This window comes from Peromyscus eremicus, chromosome 19, assembly GCF_949786415.1.
Source record: "Peromyscus eremicus chromosome 19, PerEre_H2_v1, whole genome shotgun sequence".
In the NCBI taxonomy this organism is placed as follows: Eukaryota; Metazoa; Chordata; class Mammalia; order Rodentia; family Cricetidae; genus Peromyscus; species Peromyscus eremicus.
Genome location: NC_081435.1, coordinates 51,114,616 through 51,125,787, shown reverse-complemented (window position 1 = coordinate 51,125,787; position 11,172 = coordinate 51,114,616). Strand labels below are relative to the sequence as shown.

The window sequence follows — 11,172 nt, the reverse complement described above, 5'->3', positions numbered from 1 at the left end:
TTTATGCACATGTGGTTAAAACATATGTGCATAATTATTATCAAATTCAGATAAATACAGAACCTCTGTAAATGACCTATAACTTGACAATTATTCATATGTTGGAGTAGAGGCACACAATGATCCTGGATCTGTGTGATTTACAAAGATGGGATTAGATTTCAGTGCAACCACTGTGGGCACCAAAATAACTAGATGTTCAAGTTCTCTGGATATTTTGTATTTTCCCTTTGAACCAGAATCCCCTCAAATGCAGACCAGGAGTTGGGGGTGTTCCTCCGAAGAATCATGGCCTCTCACCTACTGCTGACCTCCTTAGCTAGCTACTGATGTCACCAGCAAAGAAAGAGGGGCAACAACAGGCTCTAGTCCTACTTTCTTTCAGCCCTTTCTTACGTATCAGTAACTGAGGTTGGAGAAGTCACAGAGTATGACCCTATCAGGAAGCAAAAGACACATTTCAGTTAACACACTGGTTATTTGTTGAGAACAAAATATACATGTGTGTACATACCAGCTACACAGTACACACTGATTTCTTTATGTGCTGGCGTGGATAAGAATGACCCTCTTAGTTCACAAATTTAAATGCTTAGGGAGCGGCACTGTTTGAAAGGATTAGGGATTATGTGGCCTTGTTGGAGGAAGTGTGTCACTAGGGGTGGGCTTTGGGGGTTTCAAAAGCCAAAGTCAGCTTCAGTGGCTCTCTTTCTTTGCTGCCTGTAGATCCAGATGTAGAATTCTCAGCTTTTTCTCCCCCACCATGTCTGCCTGCACGCCACCATGCTTCCTGCCATGCTGAAAATGGACTAAAAGCTCTGAAATTGTAAGCAAGATCCTAATTAATGCTTTTCTGTATAAGAGTTGCCATGGTCATGGTGTCTCTTCACAGCAATAGGACACTGACTAAGACAGAAGTTGGTACCAGGGAGCAGGTTATGGCTGTGACAGGCTTGACCATACTGTTTCTTGGCAAAATGTGGTCTGTGGGACTTTGGATTAGGAATCCAGTTGAATATTTTGCATGGGGCTTAATGGGCTGTCTGAGTAGAAGCATGAATGACAGTGGTGCTGAGGACAATGTGGAATTGTGGGGGCCCAGATCACAAAGTTTCAGAGGGTAATAATAAATAGCAAATGGCTTAGAGACTGTTCTTGTGATGTTTTGGCCCAAAATGTGGCTGCTTTCTACCCTTGTCCCCAAAAATTTGTCTGAGACTAAATAGAAGAGTTGTAGATTAATGGTATTGGCAGAGAAGATTTCGAGACAGCCTAGTATTGACTATGTTGCATGGTTTTTAGTGGTCACTCATTATGTAGATCTATAATGAAAAGGAGCAAACTAAGCAAGGAAAAATACAAAATATATAGTTTGAAGAGAAAAGGAGGACCAGGAAGTGTAATGAAGCTAAATTCAGGGCTCAAGGAGATAAAAAGTTTAAAGAAAAACCTGATGCTATTGGAATTAAGGAGTGGCGACCTTAGGGCAAAACCCCACCTAGCTAAGCTTCCAACTTGTGAAAAGGAAATAAAGAAAAGCTTAGGGCTGGATGTGGTGGTGAATGCCTTTAATCCTAGTACTCAGGAGGCAGAGGCAAGTGGATCCTTGAGTTTGAGGCCAGCCTGGTCCATAGAGTGAGTTCCAAGAAAGCCAAGCTTAGGCAGTGAAGGAAACCATGGAAACAGAAAGCTGGTGAAGATGTAACTGAATGACAGGGTCATGTTTCAGTCCCAACAATCAACAGAACTTGGTAGCTTTGGCCACATGGTTCTGGCTTTAGAATTAAGGATAGGAGAAAGGGGTTATAGAAGCTTTCTCCATGACTAAGGAAGGCCACTGAGGCCAGGCATATGTCAGAGTTACCCCTGAATGGAGACCTAGAGAGGCCATTGTGTGAAGCTGTGAAGGTCAAGCCTGGATTTCACTGGCACCCCAAAAATGTTAGAGATGCCAGAGTCATGAAATACCTGTCAAAGGCTGCTAACAGAGTGTGCAAGCAGCCCAAGAAAGAGAAGTGTGCTACAGTCAACAAAGCTGGAAGAAAGGACTTGGAGATCTGAAGAGTGCTTTGACATCATACATGGAGATGCAGAGTTTGGAGTTTTCCCTGATGGTTTTTGGTCTTGATTTGGTCCAGTATTTTCTCACTATGTTCCTTTTCCTTTTTTGGGAGGGGAATCATAATGTATATACTGTGCCATTCATTGTATGTTGAAAGTATGTGATCTACTTTTTTATTTTTATTTTACAAGGAGTTACAATTAAGAGATTACATGTGTCTCAAGAAAAGACTTTGGATTTTGGACTTTTAAACAGTGTTGAGACTGTGATAGAATATGGGGACTTTGGAAGATGGACTAAATACATTTTTGCATTTTGATATGGCTACAAACATATGGGAGTCAGGGAGTAAAATGTGGTGCTTTGAGTCCCATAAATTCAAAGTGCTTAGGGAGTGGCACTATTTGAAAAGATTAAGAATTATGACCATGTTGGAGGAAGTATGTCAGTGGGGGGAGGGGGCTTTGGGGTTTTAAAAGCCTAAGGCAGGCCCAGTGGCTCTCTCTTTTTGCTGTCTGCATATCCATAAGCAGAACTCTCAACTCCTTCTCCAGTACCATGTCTGTCTGCATACCACCATGTTTCCTGCCATGATGATAATGGACTAGACCTCTGAAACTGTAAGCCAGCCCCAATTATGTGCTTTCCTTTGTAAGAGTTTCTATAGTCATGGTATCTCTTCACAGCAGTAGAACATTGGCTAAGTCACTTCATATGAGTCAAGCTACCTTATATTTGTATTTAAAGTTGGCATTTTGGACTACCAAAGTGCATGGTGAAACTCATGCTAAATTTAAGTACTTAGAAAAATATGAAGTGGCTAATCAAAATGATATGACAATTTAAGATGGACAGAGAGTTAGAGAGAGAGAGAGAAAGAGCAAAAGAGTGAGAAAGAGAGAGAAGCTATGGGAAATCTGTGGGGAAAAGAGAGATGGCTTCTATTTCAAGACTCCTAGCTACACTTCCATTCCTTCTATTTGAACAAAGGGCCCACATTTTATTTTGCAGTAGGGACTACAAATTATGTAGCCTCCTGGACTCAATTGAGATAGGATAACAAATACCTTATAGTGACTCTAACATGGTAAGTGTTTTGGGGACATGTAACATTAGAAACTCAAGATTCAGCAAAGACCATAGACTGGAGTTAAAGAAGTTAATACTGCTCTTACACTGAAGATTCTGCAGATTGATAGAGACTGATTAGAAGTCCGTGGTGGAGACAGTTGGAATGTTGCCGAGCCAAGGCTGAAGGGGCATAGCGGCAGTGCTCATGGCTGGCACGGCTATCGCAGCAGCCGAGGTTTGGTCGGTGTTGAATACCGCGGGTATACGGCGGCACTGGTGGCTGGCCACTGGTGGCAGAAGAATCATGAGCCATGGTTACTTTTTTAGAGCTTTATTAGGAGGAAGGAGAAAGAGGGAGGGAGAGAGAGAGAGAGAGAGAGAGAGAGAGAGAGAGAGAGAGAGACAGAGACAGAGACAGAGACACAGAGAGAGACAGAGAGACAGAGAGAGATACTGACAGAGACAGAGAGAGACAGAGAGAGACAGAGAGACCGTGTGGAAGGGAAGTATAGAGAGAATACAGAGAGAGGGCGTGTGGGAGGGCACGTCAGCTTTTTAGGCTGGGACTCTGTCACAGGCTGATGACGTAATAAGGACAGAATCCTTACAAAGGATCTCTTTAGTACTCCAAATAGTGACTCATTGCTCACCCCTGTGCTGATCTAATGTTTTTTTGACTCCTGAGTAGAACCTTTGAGATGCATTCTTAGCAGACCACTAGTTTTCACCAGCCTGCAAGTGAGAAAGGTCATCAAAGGCCTAAACCTTCCAGTGCTCTGCTGTAACCTGCCCATCTGATGCTCCCGGTGCGTTTGGAAAATGCCTTGATTTATGACTTCTTTTGGCTTCTGTAAAAGCCGCATGGGACCACCTCTTTGTTGGATGATATTATTTGCAGGAACCTGAATCCATGTGTCCAGGTCAAAGTCATTGTCTTTGGTTCAAAGATAAACTTTCCTTGAAGCCCTTTGAGGCAAGAGCTGTGTTTTATGCTCCAGATGGATCATTACTTTTGATGTTGTAGCACATTGTAGTTTTACATGCTTAGGTTTTCCAACTCTGTTAGTAGGATATAAGTAAAAGCAATTTGTCTCACACTGGAAGTGGGTAAATGATCCTTGGAGCTGCTGAGGGCAATAATGCAAGGAAGACAGGGTAGAGGGATTATTGCCTGCTGAGGGAAGAGGGGCATGAGACCTTTGCCTAACACGGGATTCTGATCTGGGAGATTTTACCATAAACTTGGGGAAAGGAGACTGGTGTTTATGTTTACTTTAGTGACAGGCCAGTTGCCCACGTCCCAATAGAAATAAGAAAAGCACTTCTTGTGGGAGGGGGAAATGAATCTTGGAGAAACCAATAATGCCTGTCCTATCAGTGTACAAGCTGAGGAAAGTCTGACGCTGACCATGGAGAAGCCATATTGGATCTTTCCTTCTCAATGTCCATCAACACCCAGCTTTGTCTGTTTGCCCAGGATGGCCAAACTTTACTCGTGATCATTTGAGCCTCCCACCCCCGAGAGGAAGAGGGCAACATGAATGTCTTCATACCTGTGAAGGAACACTCACTGGGTGTGGTGGTGCTGCAGGCCAGAGGACATGTGGCTATGCTGGCTATGCTCAGAGACATAAAGTTCTTACACATAGCTAGGTAGTGGGAGGAAACATACGTAAGTCTGAAAGGTCAAATGATCTATTTAGAGTCTTGTTAACAAGAAGTTGCCAGAGACGAAGGGGTACAGGTCTCTCAGTGTTCCCTGTATGAACTGTGATTCTCTCTCTCTCTCTCTCTCTCTCTCTCTCTCTCTCTCTCTCTCTCTCTCTCTCTCCCTCTCTCTCCCTCTCTCTCCCTCTCTCTCTCTTTTCCTCTCTCTCTCTCTCTCTCTCTCTCTCTCTCTCTCTCTCTCTCTCTCTCTCTCTCTCTCTCTCTCTCTCTCTCCCTCCACTTCAAAGACTGGGGAGTAAGAAGCGAAGTGGAGGCTTCCAGTCGTGTCTGCCATTATGACCAGGACAGGTCTGCCTGTGTCAAGTACCCTGCTTGCATTTAATTTGTGCCCACCACTGCTACAACTTAAGAGTAAAGAAAACAGCCTGTGACTTGGAAACAGTATGTCCTGACACTTTAAGCTGCATAGAGTCTGTAGGTGACAGAGTGGAGCCTCTGTGGCCTCTGGGGTGTTGTCTGTTCCTTCTTTGTGGAATGATGTTCTTTGTCTCCTCATCTAGACAAACTTTTTATCTATTTAACAAATATTCAGTGTCTACTCTAGACCCTATCCTCTTTTAAGTCCCTGTGAGACGATGAGGAACAGGACACAGTGTGGGTGCTCATGGAGCAACACTCTGATAATGTCATAGTTGCTCTGCAAGATGCAAGAAGCATCACCTTCTCCAGAGACTGGACTCCTCCAGTCCCTCTCTGATGCCTAATACTTTTTGCATACAAGGTTTACTTATTTAATTATTTACACTTACCGGTAGATGCCTGTCTGTCCTTAATGAATGGCCACTTTAAGAAGGCAGGGCCGCCTTGGTTCTGCCCACTGCTATATTCCAGAGCCCATCAGTCCATTTTTTTGGCTTCCATGAGTGCTTGTTGAGTGTATCTAGTTGCAGACTTTCCCTAAAGGTAGGAGAATTTGAAAATATTTCAGCCAAAAGGTGGCACTGTAGGGAAGTAAAAGAAGCTTCTAACTGGCCAACTCCACAGTTCCTAAGGGCTCTCGCTGGTCCTAGTCACAGGCTAATGTTAGTGTAGTTATTAACCAGGAGTAAGGCATTCCTGGCCTTGTAGATGCTCTTATGCTGACACATAGCTGAAATCTCTTAGGAGGATCAATGAATGTAAAGATCTTGCATTTACTAGGAATATTAACATTTCTGTGACTGTTAAAGGGGTCCAGACAAATTTTCAAATTGATATACCTGGAATCCTAATTACTCTGAGGCATGTATTTATTAACCATTACTAGGACTAATGTAATAGGATAAGGGCATGTAGGATTTTCTTGTTTCCGTGGTTGTATAGAAAATGAAAAATATGAAATTATTACATTTCACTGCTAAATTATTCCCCAAATTCCAGCACCTTCTTATGAAACATTCTCAGAGTTTGCTAAGCTCTTCAGGACAAAAATGATGTAATAACTGACAGCCTCTTCAAAGGCTTCAGGAGCAAAGTCACAGAGTATAGCCAGGCAACCCCCAGATAAAATCTACTCATGATGCAGGCCATCAATAATGAATGGTGGTTTTCATATTTTAGCGTAGGCCACCTGGGTGCCTGTGGTGCCCAAGGCTAGTCACCAACTTTACACTGTACCTCCCCTACAAATTCATGATCTTTTTTCCCCATGTGTTTATTTTACAGCAAAACAAATGTATATTTTCTGTTATTTTCATATGAAATCTCACCTTTGCGTGTGCATGCATTTGTGTGTGTGTGTGTGTGTGTGTGTGTGTGTGTGTGTGTGTGATGGGAGGATGCTGGTAAAATACAATTCATTTGAAAGCAGTATTTGTTTTGTAGTCTACTTTACAGATGAAATACGGGGCCATTGCCTTGAGGTCTACTAACTAGTTGGAAAGATAATGTACACACCTGTTGGGTGGCTGGCTTTTGAAAGTTCTTGAGGCACAGACACCAAATCAGCAATCACCTTCCGATTTGGGATCCGTATTATATCATACATTATATAATAAAGGCCATGATGTGAATTTTCTGCAGACCCAACAGAAAGTTTGAACAGATGTCAGAGAGAGTGGATTTCATCGCTGATTATTCCGTAGAGACTTTCTGGGGTGACTTCCTAGCAGAAAAGAACAAAAGTACGTCTCCTACAAATCATTAGAGACTGTCTGGGTCTTTAAAGTTTGAGGGCCTGGAAAATACTGCAGCTGTAAATTTTAAATTGTTAGTCTTAAAAAATTGTAGCCTCATAATCCCGAGTGACCTCTTGGTAGTTATAGAGGGCTGGCTCTAAGCACCACCCATGCATACCAAAATCTGAGGGCCTCCAAACACTTTATAGAAAAAAGCACAGTACTTGCATGTGACCTATTCACATTTTCTTGCCTTAATTTCAAAATTACTTCTCATATCTAAAATGCTACAAATCATACATATTATATTGCATTATTTAAAAATAATGACAAGCAAGAAGCTCGTATCTATTCAGTGCAGACACGATTCTCTTTAAAATAAAATTTAAAAATGCAACTGGTGTTTTTTTAGCTATAGGTGCTTTGATCCCGTCCCCATGTTTTCTTAAGTATAAAAGCCAAATCCTGTGTGGCCCTTAACAGAATTAGTTTACAGATGGGCACTTTCCCTTAAAGAAACAATGACAATTATTATGAAAACACAGCAATGTATGCTTTAAAACACAACACCAGTACACAGTAAGGAAAACACATCATCAGCGTGAGAAGGCATCCACTTTCCCTTGGCAAGGGGCGCCACATTCTCCACAGGCCGGGTGGCGCCAATGGACTTTGGCAAGATTCACTGGAGGAAGAAAATGCCAGGTTGACAACTTTCATTTTCCCCTGTAGAGACACCACTCTGTAAAGTTAGCTTGTGGACAATAGCTGCCCTGGCGACCCTTTAAAGATGCTCACAGAACACCTGAGGGGTGTGGGGCTGAAAGAGAACAGTGCCTGCTGGGTTGATAGAGGAAATTAACATTCGGAATGGAGATTACTTTTCTCTTTACAGATGCTAACACATATAGATATATACATATAGACTAACGTATAGATACACACATATAAAACACACATAACATATATATGTATGTGTCAAGTAGTATATCCCATGCTGTTACCCGCATATCCTGTGAAAGAGAAGCTCATGACAATTCAGAGGTGGGTACTGATGACTAACAGACGTTTTATAGTGTGCATATGCTGGAGTGGGGCTTCTGGAAGGCTTGCCTTTAGCTCTCTTGAATATTTGCTAGTCCATGAGAGGTGATTTGGGAAAGTACTGAAAGAGCATTTGACATCAGAAAGGAACAGACCCTCTGGAGTCTGAAGAGACAGACAATTGAAGATGCTCCAGTTAGGGGCAGGGGAGGGGATGGGTCATGCTGAGCTTTGTGTCTGTGGGAGTGCTTCAGATGTTAAACCTACCCTCCTGCCAGAGCAACTGAATCCCTTCTTCCTAGTGGACAGTGGGAGAACCAGATACGATGTCCTGGAAACTGACTGACTGTGGTTCCAGGATCCCCAAAATAGTGTTTTTCTGAATGACATTGTCAATCAGTTGCAGCACTAAACCAGATTAAAAAAATATGTGATGTGGCTGAAGAGATGGCTCAGCAGTTAGGAGCACTTGCTACTTTTTCAGAAGACCCAGGTTTGGTTTCCAGCACACACATAACAGCTTACAGCCTCTCATAACATTCGTTCCAATGGGTGTGGTGCCATCTTCTAGCCTTCTCGGGCACCAGGCATGCCATGCACGTGGTGCACATACATACATGCAGCAAAATGCTCATATACCTAAAATAAAAAATAAAAATAAATCTTTACACATACACACACACACACACACACACACACACACACACACACACACACAGAGGCTACAAATCCTGTTTTCTTTAAGCACTGTGTATACATTTTCTTTATACAGGTAGCACTCTGTATTAGGTGGGTTTTACTATTTTACTTTTTTCCCCTCAATGAAACAGTCAAAATCCAAAATCATCAGTAATAATCAGATGAAGGCAGCATGCACCAGTCAAGGTCCAGACATGAGCTTCCTCCCTTCTTTGTGCTAAACTTGCAGCCGAGGAGCATAACTATATGACTGGGAGTGCTGTGTAAGGTTAATCTTCTCAGTGTGGAAATCCAGGGGCACAGGGGACAAAAGCCACCGGGCAAGTGAGATCTTGAAGAAGGAATCCTAAGTCCTTGAAAAATAAGCTGGTCTAGACAGCAGATCCTAACTCCTCAAGGTCTAGGAGATGATGAGTGAAAGGGCACTTGTAAAAATAGTTTTACTGGCTATTGATATTTATATACCAGCCCATCTATGTGGCAATTCAGCCCCAGAGGGCAGATCTGGTTTGGTCATGATGGTGTGCAATATTCCCTTAGATGCATGCTTTCTGGGTTCTGATATGTAAATGAAGTCAGTGAATGGCTCTCTAACTTGACTGTATACCTAAGCACCTCAGAGCTTTAAAACTATATGTAGTATGGACCCATACCAGACTAACTAAGTCAGGGCTTCTGGGAGTGTGGAGATGCCTATTAGGATTTTCACAAAGCTCTCCAGGCAGTTCCAACTGTAGCCAGGACGGACTACCTCTATCAGACCTCGTCTAGAGCCCTGGAACTTGCTCTTCAGGGCAGATGGGGGAAGTCTAGTTGGTAGTCAGTGTGGCAGAGAAAGCAGGAAGTGTATTTGGTAAGACCTCTGCCGGCCCTGCTGAGTCTCTGTAGGCATCTCAAAGTAGTGATTTCGAGGAAATGTAGGCAGTGGTTGGTAAGGTAAAGCCATAAGGAACATGGAAAATATTCAGAGAAAACAAGATGCCTACCTTGACACAAAGTTATTTAAAACTAGGGATGCTTCTTTCTTCCTTTCTTAGTTAGGACCTAAGAACACGGTATATCACAGCACAATGCGCAGAGCATTTCTTGGTAGTGAAGCGGCTTTCTTACTTTTGGGCTCTTGCCTGTATGTGATGTTTCCTTACGATGCCAGCTCATCCAGATGGTCTAAGTTACCAGGCATCTTCTCAGGCTTTCTACTGTTTTTAAATTTCTCTGTATTAGGGAGTTGATGAAGGCACCCGAACTCAAGTTGGAACCTTACTGTGTCTCCAAAGAGACAGAGCCGTTTATACGGTTGAAGTGACAGGGTGTTATTCAAGAACCAAGAACTGCCCGCTTCCGGTTGATCCACCCCATTGGTCGACCCTTGCAACTTTTACAACCACCACAGGCTGTGAGTGCTGCTGGGGAGAGGAAGTCAAATGCTTCCTACCACTGGGATCTGACAGTCCTGAGTGGTCCTCAATCAGTATCTTCGTATCCATGATCACCTCTCTCCTGGTCCCGAGAGCTCTCCAGCGCACGCAGCAAAGACTCCATTCTTAAATGTGAAACCAGAGACTAGGTCACACAGAAGTCTCCCTTCTAGAACCAGATTTGACTAGGTCTTGTCTATAAAGCAAGGAGGTGGAGCTATTAGAACATTCCGAGCTCCATCCTATGAATGGTATTCTCTTGAGAATACCAATAAGCAAGAAACAAAGTCATGATAAAACGATAGTTCCCTGAAGTACCCAACATAGGTGCAAATCTGAATCTCCACGCTCACTCTGAAAAAAGACAAGACAAGATCACCCAGAACCTGTTCAGAGTGGCAACTTCTCATTAGGTTAGACGTGGGTAAGATTCTGGATGAATCTGGCTTCTAGGTCAACACTAGCGAGTAGTGTAAACATAGCAGAGGTGATATACCCGCCAAGGCATCCAAGCTCTTAGCTATCGTGCCAGGTTTGTACATTTTCCCTTAGGTGTTAAGTATTAGGCTCATGGCCACTGCGCGAGGATGGGATGGCAAGACGCACATGCAGCGACTGTGTGAAGAGCTGCTGGTCTGCGAGGCCAACAGCTGCAGTGGCGTCCAGCGCTAGTCCAGTGCGAGCCAAGACCACACAGCCCACCCGGCGGGGCCTCCTGCTGAGCGCAGGAGGGTGCTGCGGGGACGCGCCCCGTGCCGGCGAGCTGCGCCTACTTCTCCAGGCACGCAGGGGCGGGCTCGGCGCCGCTCGGAGCTGCCTTCCCATTGGCCCAGCGACACGCCGGTCCGGGAGTGAGCGTTTGCAAAGTTTCATTGAAGGAGGAGAAGCGCGCGCCCTCCGGGGAGCCGGGGCTGCGTGGCTCCGGAGAGGCTGCTCCACCGCGGGTTGGGGACGCCGGGGTATCTGCATGGTTCCTGGGCTTTCTTTTCTCACTGAAGTCGCGGCCGTGGCGCCGCGCACTGCGTGACTGGGTCTTGGTTCCTGTCCCGGCTCG

At 44.1% G+C, this 11,172-nt stretch overlaps 1 long non-coding RNA gene across 2 annotated transcripts; it reads right to left on the bottom strand.

Annotated features, from left to right (window-relative positions):
* Positions 1-3,251: 3,251 nt before the first annotated feature.
* Positions 3,252-9,799, bottom strand: LOC131896086 (uncharacterized). Of its 2 annotated transcripts, XR_009375364.1 has the most exons (4): positions 9,687-9,799; positions 6,737-6,944; positions 5,611-5,758; positions 3,252-3,420 (listed from the first exon to the last, which is right to left on the bottom strand). It is a non-coding gene; the product is annotated as an uncharacterized LOC131896086 (long non-coding RNA). The 2 variants fall into 2 exon arrangements; XR_009375363.1 differs by lacking the exon at positions 6,737-6,944.
* Between the last annotated feature and the right edge of the window lie 1,373 nt (positions 9,800-11,172).